The sequence below is a fragment of the Nomascus leucogenys genome, chromosome 5 (genome assembly GCF_006542625.1).
Source record: "Nomascus leucogenys isolate Asia chromosome 5, Asia_NLE_v1, whole genome shotgun sequence".
In the NCBI taxonomy this organism is placed as follows: Eukaryota; Metazoa; Chordata; class Mammalia; order Primates; family Hylobatidae; genus Nomascus; species Nomascus leucogenys.
In genome coordinates, this window is record NC_044385.1 from 64,556,993 (window position 1) to 64,566,938 (window position 9,946).

At 43.3% G+C, this 9,946-nt stretch overlaps 2 long non-coding RNA genes across 2 annotated transcripts; one reads left to right on the plus strand and one right to left on the minus strand.

The window, feature by feature from the left end:
* Window positions 1-236: 236 nt before the first annotated feature.
* LOC105739757 lies at window positions 237-4,126 on the plus strand. The gene is made up of 3 exons (XR_001115711.2): window positions 237-266; window positions 2,642-2,803; window positions 3,232-4,126. It is a non-coding gene; the product is annotated as an uncharacterized LOC105739757 (long non-coding RNA).
* LOC100586898 lies at window positions 4,020-9,692 on the minus strand. The gene is made up of 2 exons (XR_001115710.2): window positions 9,554-9,692; window positions 4,020-4,398 (listed from the first exon to the last, which is right to left on the minus strand). It is a non-coding gene; the product is annotated as an uncharacterized LOC100586898 (long non-coding RNA).
* Between the last annotated feature and the right edge of the window lie 254 nt (window positions 9,693-9,946).

Genomic DNA, 9,946 nt, shown 5'->3' on the forward strand with positions numbered 1-9,946 from the left:
GGCTCAGGCCCCTAGGCTCAGGTTAGCTGACATTCCCAGGAAATCCTACAACTTCTCCTTTTCTTTCATGGCTCTAAGACACAGTCTATTATCAATCTCATTGTAAAAGACATTTCTAAAGAGTGTCCTCCTTTCTTTCCCAACACTAGCCGGGACAGTAAGTGATGTTTCCTGGGAGATGCTATGGTGTTATTTTTGCACTACAAGGGCTCTGACGACTGCCAGGCTTGAAGTGAAGAACCACGTCACCTGCCTATCCCAGCCAGGTGACAATGGACAAGGGGCTTCACCTCTGAGCTGTTTTCCAGCTGTACTGGGCACATTCCTCCCCTCACCCTGACTCACAAGGTGTTAGCAATAATGGACACTCCTCTACCTTCTGCCACACTCTGAACAATACCACACTTCCATCAAATGGATTCATCCCAAAGGTAAAGCCCATCGCTTCTGGAGGGAGAAAGGTAATGTTTTCATACCACTTTCATTTGATCTCATTTAGAAGGTACTTGAGGAAGAGAGAAGACTGGGTTTTCTCTGGGATTATACTTAGGCATTTCTTAATGACTGGGATGTGTTCTGAAAAATGTGTCATTACACAATGTCATCATTGTGCTATCATAGAGCATACACACCCGACCCTAGATGGCATAGCCTACTCCACACCTAGGCTGTACAGTATGGCCTGTTGCTCAAGGCTACACACCTATACAGCATGTTACTGTACTGGATACTATAGACAACTGTAACACAGTGGTATTGGTGTATCTAAACATATATAAACACAGAAAAGGTATAGTTAAAGATGGTATAATCTCATGGGACCACCATCAGATACACTGTCCATCACCAACAGAAACATGGTTATGAGGCATAGGACTGTACCTGCAGCCCCTGCCATGAGGTCAATGGCAGCCTGGATAGTGGGATTGGACTTCATATTTATCCACTCTTCTGCTGGTCTCATGGAAGGCAGCTCTCTGGAGCTTCTGACAGGCACCACATATCCCTGGGGGGAGGAAAGAGTTCACCATTAGTCCAAGTCTGCAGCCTCCCGTTCTCTCCGCCTGCAGCCAAATTACTGGACCTAAACTTCTGGGAGCCATGAACTGGGCTTTACATTGTTGCAAAGGAAAGGGGCTCAAGGTATCAGTGCGGCTTAGCAATTGTCCCTTAGAAAGCTCACAGATCAAAAACCTCCCCTGCGCATCAATGCTATGGCCACCAGCAGCACTTCAACAGACCTTTCTGAAAGCTGAAAAAATGAACACCAAATAAGTAAGCCAACCACAGAGGTACCAACCCACATCAGGCTTGCTTTTTTAGAGGCCTGCGCTGAGCCATCAACTGAACAGGCTCAGTTCTAAATCAGACAGCAACCTGTGCTGGGTGCCCAAGGGGATGTCACAAGACAGTTGGTCTGGAAAGAAGCACCCAGGCAGCCAAGGGTGGGAGCTGCCCCCCAGGATCACAAATACCTTGGTGAATGCCTGCTCTACCTGCAGTGTGGCCCCTTTGGCCTCTACAGCTGGAAGTCTTCATCTGTACAAGGTGAATAATAAAAATATTATAAAACAAAGGCAGTCACAAATAGCCACATTGGTGTTGGGGTGATCAAACCCAACACCAGGCCGTGGGGGCTACAAAGTCCGGCGGAGTCAAAGGAATGAGACAAGACAAGCTAATAGTACACAAAGTGGGTCCAGGGGGCCAACGCTAGTATAGAGGCTGTGAAGGCCCTGAACTCTGGGAGCCCACACCATTTATTGGTGATTAAACAAAGAAGCAGGTGGTGAGGACGTGCTGGTCGAAAGGAAGCAGTCACATCAAGTGTTTAGTTTATAGCTATGTCGGTCTAGCATTTTCTTTGAAGCATATGGAACATGTGCTGCTACTCGAGATAATGTTGAACATTTCCTTCTACCTCAAGATACAATCAATTTATGATCCTGGGAGAGCAAGAAGCAAGGAGTCAGCAAGTCTGGACACATACCAGAGGCCATGAGGGGTTTTATGTCCTGAGTCCTGGATTCCATCCAAGCCATGAGGGGTTTTATGCCCCGGACTTAGGTTGTAGTACAACGGGGCAGCCTTCCACCCTTAAGCACAGAGCCTGGTGTTCCATAGGCCACAAGAAGTTTTAAACTCTGGAACCAGGACATGTTCCAAGGATCTTTTCATATTATGTCAGACTAGCAAGTCTTGCCTCAGCTTTCCTCCCAACAATTGGACTGATGGGATGCTCCACTGGGCACAAGCATCGAAGGTTCTTAAAACAAGGCTCTGAACAAGCACCAAATATGTTCCTGTCACCACATTCCACTAGCCCTTCAACTATAAACCTGCACAGGAGTTACCTGGGGGCCTTGCTAAATAAAATGCAGCTTCTGATTCAATAGTCTCAAACAGGACCAGAGATTCTGCCTCTCTTGATGAGTTCCCGAGTGAGGCAGACAATGCCAGTCCACAGACTCACACTTTGAGATACAGCACCTGGGCCATTGTGTTCTAATGTGCTTGATAACCTGGAGCACCTATCAAATATCCAAGTTGCCAGGACTTTCTTCTGGAAATCTTGATTCAGTATGTTTTGTTTGGAGCCTTGGATGTTTGGGAAAACTAGAATTTCTTTCTCTCCCTTTAGACAAAAGTCAACTACTGCTGAGGCATGGGCTTAATAAATGTTGACTAAAATATCCAACTCAACAACCGATCCTGTATAATTTTCAAAGTGTGTCAATAACTTGCTGGGTCCAACCTGCAGACCCTGGCTGTGTGACAGATGAAGAAATGCACTCAGACACACGTATCACATGAAAGAGTGGGGTAGGGGACCAGGCAGCTCCCAGACACTGAGGAGGGTGCTGTAAAGAGTCAGCAGGCACAACCCTGTCAGGCTGGGGCTCCAGGCATTTATTCAGTACAGATTTAATGACAAAGGTCTCAAGTAAACACCACACCACTAGAGGGTAATTAACATTGCTGACCTCCTGAGTAGAGAGCAGTCATGCGCCCGCAAATGATCAGAGGTCTGTTTTAGGACCACATGAGTAAACAAGCTATTTAGATAAACTCCTCTACATTCCTATGTATCTACGCCCTAAGCTTTTAAGAGAATTCAGCTGCCTCAGCCAAATCTTTTACTGAAACTATGCAAACCTCCCAGCCTTCCAAGAAGTTTTGTGTCTATTTCCTACAACTTAATTTTTATAATTTCTCCCACCACCCTGACAGATCCCCTACAAAAGACTATGTTTCTTCTCAGCTTGCTCAGTCCAGCTGAGCCAGCTTTCCACTGGACTCCTGAATGTGAGAAGGACACAGGCTCCCAGGACCATCCAGAAGCATGTCTCATCACCATAAAGCTCTGAAACACTGGCTGGGTGCAGAGGCTTATGCCCGTAATCCCAACACATTCAGAGGCTGAGGTGGGAGGATTGCTTGAGGCCAGGAATTCAAGACCAGACTAGGCAGCATAGCAAGACCCATCTCTACAAAAAGTACACCCCAAAATTAGCTGGGTGTGGTGGCACACGCCTGTAGTCTCAATTAATTGGGAGGCTGAGGCGGGACTATCCTTTGAGCCCAGGAGTTTGAGGCTGCAGTGAGGTATGATCTCACCACCACACTCCAGCCTGGGAGATAGACTGAGACCATCTCTAAAACAACAACAGGCCAGGTGCAGTGGCTCATGCCTGTAATCCCAGCAATTTGGGAGGCCGAGGCAGGTGGATCACCTGAGATCAGGAGTTCAAGACCAGCCTGGGCAACCTGGTGAAATCCTGTCTCTACTAAAAATACAAAAAATTAGCAGGGCATGGTGGCACGCACCTGTAACCCCAGCTACTCAGGAGGCCGAGGCAGGAGCATTGCTTGTACCCAGGAGGCAGAGATTGCAGTGAGCTGAGATCACGCCATTGCACTCCAGTCTGAGCAACAAGAGCAAAACTTCGTCTCAAAAAATTAAAAAATATAAAAAATAAAACAACAACAACAACAACAAATGAGACAGAAAACGGAAATATTTTAAGTTTCATTATTGCTTGTTAGTTGATTAAAGTAATTCGGCTTCCACTTTATTTTTAAAGACACTAATTGCTACACTGAATAAAACCTTAATCCAGTTTCATTATAAGTATCTATTATCATTTGATTATTTTCTACATAGAAGCATGCAAAAAGTTTAAAATTCAGTTTCATTTGACTTAGCCTTGACTGTAATGGAGGACTCTATGAAGAGGGGACACAGTGTTTATGGGCTGGAGTCCCAGCAACTGCTTGGTGGCAGAGTCCCAGTCATTCCCCAGTTCAAGCTGTGGGCAGATAGATGGGTACTGTCCTTCAGTTCTTCTTACCCATTCACTTGCTTTCTTTATTGCCTCAAAAGCCCAGGGAATATTCCTAGATTAAAAAAAAATAAATGTTTCAGATTTCAGAATATAACATGTGAAATGTAATGTGGTACTAAACCCATCACATTATATCAGACAAAATGATTCTGCCAAAAATTGAGATATTTAATAAAAGCAGTTTTCCTTGACATCTTACGGAAGTTCTTCTACCCGTCTGACCTTGAGCTTATGCACTGCATTGTCAAGTGTCCTGTGCCCACCACTTCCTGGCTTCCACGTGCCTCCAGGAATCCCTGCTGCCTACAGGACAGCTCAGGTTCCAGTCTCTCTACTGCTGTTTATGGTTGTCCCCTTTCCACACTTCTCAATCTAAATCCTATCCATTCTTCATGCACAAACTCAAGTACTATTTCACAAACGAGGCTTCTGTTTCTCTCTCCTTCCCACTGTACCGACTTGATTAGGTACCTTCAGAATATCTGAGAGTCCCCCATGAAACCGGCATATGTTCAGCTGTGTCACATAAACCAGGAACAACTTGGTAGAATAAGCATATCAAGTCTGTGTCCACTAAATGGTGTCAAATATTTGAGACTGTTGAATATTCAAGTCTATTCAACACTCAGAAAAATTCTGAGGTTGTTCATTAATATTAATTAGCTACTTCCTCATTTGTTCTGTCATCTGCTAGAACTTGTTAGTGAACAAGTAGCAACATACACCAAAGTTCTTCAGAAAATTCTATGGGAGAAACTTGGTATTTTGAAAATTCTCTCCCTGTTCCTGATTTTTCCCGTGAACTGGGAAAGGGCCGTCAGTATAGCGTGGTGGTGAAGAGCTGGGTTTGAGTCCTGACTCTGCAATCACATGATATTGGCCATGTGATGCTGTGTGGCTTTCATTCAACACTGGGAATCTCAGATTCCTCAGTTATGAGAAAAACACGAGTTCCTATGGGTTTGTGGTGGAAATCAACAAAGCTTATAAATTTAACGTGCTTACTAATCCCTGGTACACAGTAGGCACTCAATAAATGTTCACTGAATGTCATGATAGAATGAACATACTAAATAAGAAGCATGCCCAAAGTGTTTAAAAGACCAACATTTCCTGGTAAATGTTCATCTACTGATACTTACTGACTGCTAAAAACAACAAAACTGGCTTTGAATATTTTCACTGATTCAGCTGGCCTCCTTTAGTCCAGTGGCCTCTACACTTTTTGGTTCACACTCCACCAGTAAGAAAATCTTGTGTCTATACCCCCATGTAATGTGCTCCTGCATCAATGTTATGTACATCTTGAAATAGAAAATACAGAAAAAAGTTTCAAACATGCAATAAACAGGAAGTAAAAAATATTTAATTTTTTTTTTGAGACAGAGTCTCACTTTGTTGCCAGGCTGGAGTGCAGTAGCACAATCTCAGCTCACTGCAACCTTGTGATCCGCCCGCCTCAGCCTCCCAAAGTGCTGGGATTATAGGCGTGAGCCACCGCACCTGGCCTAAAATCGTATTGTCTTATGTATTCAAGTGCCAACAAACCATTTTGCTAGCACAATAGCATAATGTAGTAAGAGCTATATGCTTGAATATACTTGATCAATTTTGAAAATCTTGCTTTAATACTTTGTGATATTACAGTTCAAAAGCAGGTTCAAAGTTTATACTTGTTCTAACAGCTATAATATTACTAATTAGGAACAATATAAATAGAATAAATACCTCTTTGGATGTGCCTATTAAGTCAAATACTAATTTTTTAGTCCCATCTCCTAGCTGTTCAAAGTGTTTTTTCTTTGATATTTATTTAGTTAATTCTCTTGGCAAGTGGCACTGGTTTATTTTCACTTGAGGCCAGGAGTTTGAGACCAGCCTGGCCACCATGGCGAAACCTCATCTCTACTAAAAATACAAAAATTAGCTGGGCACAGTGGCGCGCACCTGTAATCCCAGCTACTCGGAAGGCTGAGGCGTGAGAATTGCTGGTCTTAAACTCCTGGGCTTGATCTTGCTGGGCTCAAGTGATCAACCTGGGAGGCAGAGGTTGCAGTGAGCTGAGATCGTGCCACTGCATTCCAGCTTGGGCAACAGAATGAGACCCTGCCTCAATAAATAAATAAATAAATAAATAAATAAATAAATAAATAAATAAAAACAAAAAAAGAAAACCCCCAAAATAGAAAAAAGAATAAATTCTCATCTCTCTTGGCAAACTAATGAGAAGGTATTGCTTTTTAAAAAATGGAAGTATAAATTACATATAGTAAATTATGATTCTCCTTTTTTTTTTAGACAGGGTCTCGCTTTGTTGCCCCAGCTGGAGTGCAGTGGCACGATCACAACTCACAGCAGCCTCGGCCTCCTGGGCTCAAGCAATCCCCCCACCCCACCTCAGCTTCCTGAGTAGTCACACACTACCACACTCGGCTAATTTTTACTTTTGTTTGTAGAGACAGGGTCTTGCTATGTTGTCAAGGCTGGTCTTGAACTCCTGGAAGCAAGCAATCCTCCTGCCTTGGCCTCCCAAAGTGCTGGGATTACAGGTGTGAGCCGCTGTGCCCAGCAATGCCTGGGTAATTTAAAAAAGTTTTTTTGTAGAGATGGGGGTCTCATTGGTTACCTAGGCTGGTCTTAAACTCCTAGGCTTGATCTTGCTGGGCTCAAGTGGTCCTCCCGTCTCAGCCTCCCAAAGTGCGTGCATTACAGGCATGAGCCAATGTGCCTAGCCCAGAACTTCCTGAACACCTGTTTTGTGTTCAAGAACTTTTTCTTAATCATTACACTTAAAAAAAAGTTATCAGGCTGGGCGCAGTGGATTACGCCTGTAATCCCAGCACTTTGGGAGGTCGAGGTGAGCAGATCATGAGGTCAGGCAATTGAGACCATCCTGGCTAACACGGTGAAACCCCGTCTCTACTAAACATACAAAAAAATAAGTCAGGCATGGTGGCAGATGCCTGTAGTCCCAGCTACTTGGGAGGCTGAGGCAGGAGAATGGTGTGAACCTGGGAGGCAGAGCTTGCAGTGAGCCAAAATTGTGCCACTGCACTCCAGCCTGGGCAACAGAGCGAGACTCCGTCTCAAAAAAAAAAAAAGTTATCAATATTTCTTTACATATCATAAAATATCCAGGTAGTGTTTAATTTTCCCTGTCTCATTTTTTTTAAATGCAGTGGGTTTTGTTCAAACCAGGATCTAAACAAGGTCTACCCTTGCTTTTGGTTGACATGTCTCTAAAGATTTATTTACAGGTTCTGCTCCTCAACCCTTTTTTTCTCTTGCCATTTATTTCCCCACATTCCAGACTTTGCTGACTGTGTTTGCATGGTGTCACGTAACATGTTCCTCTATTCTCTGATCTAATTCAAGTTTAGAAATCAAGCGGTTTTGTTTAACTTATTTGATTTTATACATATTAGTTTCTAACAATATTAGTATCTACCTTCCAAAATAACAAATCAAAAGTGTTATTAACACCATGGCTACTCCCAGTGAGATTTCTTTGTAATATTTTTTAATCCTTAGACACTATCCCACTAGGGGATTTGACATAATTTGACACAGTCAAATTATTTACTATGTTTTAAAGTCACCTTAAATTAATTCCCAGGCTGGGCATGGTGGCTCACGTCTGTAATCCCAGCACTTCGGGAGGCTGAGGCAGGAGGATTGCTTGAGTTCAGGAGTTCGAGACCAGCCTGGGTAACATGGCGAAGCCCTGTCTTTACAAAAAATACAAAAATTAGCAGGGCATGGCTGTGCATGCCTGTAGTCCCAGTTACTTAGGAGGCTGAGGTGGCAGGATGGCTTGAGCCCAGGAGGCGGAGGTTGCAGTGAGCTGAGATTGCACCACTGCACTCCAGCCTGGGCACTAGAGCCAGACTTTGTCTCAACAAATAAATAAATAAATATCAATCTTATCCATTATTATGTAAGCTATTTACATAGTTCCAAAGTCAAAACTGCAAAACAAAGCACACTAGGAGAAACCTAGCTTCCATCCTTTGTCCTCTCTACCAAACCTCCCTCGCAATAGTATTTTTATTAGTTTGATTAGTTTTCCCCTTATCTTGCCTTTAAAAGAACATAAGCCAATTACATGTGTATGTATATGTGTATATGTGTATGTATGTGCATATGTGTATGTATATATTTATATATATACATGTGTATGTGTGTATGTATGTGCATATGTGTATGTATATACTTATATATATGCATGTGTATATGTGTATGTATGTGCATATGTGTATGTATATGTGTATATGTGTGTGTATGTGCATATGTGTATGTATATACATATATATGTATGTCAGAGGGATCCTACTCTGGTCATGCCCCTCTCGCCATGGGGTGGAGGGTCTGTAGGGACAAGAGAATGTGCCCACCCCGGAGCCCATATCCTCCTTTTTAGACCCTGCAACTCCAGCGTCCCTGACCACATGGCCCTGAGTCCACTTCCAGGGTCTTCCCTGGTCTGTCATCCTGAGTTTGAACAGTGCTGCCATCTCACTGGTGCTGCAAGGTGGCTGGGGTGAGGGGCACTGGCATGGGGTCTGGATGGCATTTTAATGGGTGGGATATTCATGTGTGCATGCAAGCCCTCTTAGGGTGCTAGGGGTCAGCCACGGGCTGAATTTGAACCTGGCCTTCCAGGTGGTTATGAAGTTGTATTTATAAGCCAACTTGGCAAATTCTTGGTTATGAAGCCAAGGGAGGAGATTAGGACACACTTAATCTAATAGTTTGCTAGTTTGATTTATAACTTTTAAAATACTTGTATTGTTATAAACTATAAAGTTATAAACTTTAAATACTTGTATTGTATTCTTGTCCCAGGCCCTGCCGTTTTTGGGAACAGGGCTGGGCCCAACAGTCACACTGTGGGTCTTCTGGAGGCACCCAGGATCAGTACACTGCAGTGAAGAGTACACATCCAGAGCCAGAAGAGCCGGGCTCCAGGGGGAGCTGCACTGAAACTCTTTGAGCCCGTTTCCTGTGCAGCCCAAGACACAAATACCACATCAGCCCTGCCCACCATAGGAGACTGGGCAAGCTGTCACCTGCAAACAAATTATCTTCCTACATACTTATAAAGTAGTCTACACATGTAAGATAATTCCCTATAGCTTGTTTGTAAGGTTTATTAAATAAATAGTTGAAAATATAAATAAGTTGCATAATACTATAGTTAAAGCCACCTGGAAATAGAAGCGTCATCCAGTTCCATCAGTGATTTGAACACTATTCCCTTTTTTTCCAACCAGGTGCGAATAAACTATAGTACCAGCATTGTGGCAATTAGGTCCAGGAGACGTTCTCTTCCTTTTACACCTAAAGAGGAAAAAACTCCGTTAAGTCTGTTGGAAACTCTGCATCTCAAACTGCCTGTTTATAAAATTCCCATCAAAGAATTATAATACGGTTAAATCACAGGACGTGAGCAGATTGTGAAACTCTCTAATACTCTTCAATGTCCTTAATTAGCTTGCTATTTAAATAAATGAGGACGGTTGGAACCGTGTGCCTATCATACTATCCTGATGGTTGTCAGGAAACTGACCTGTATCCAGAGTGCCCCTCGCTTGCCATCT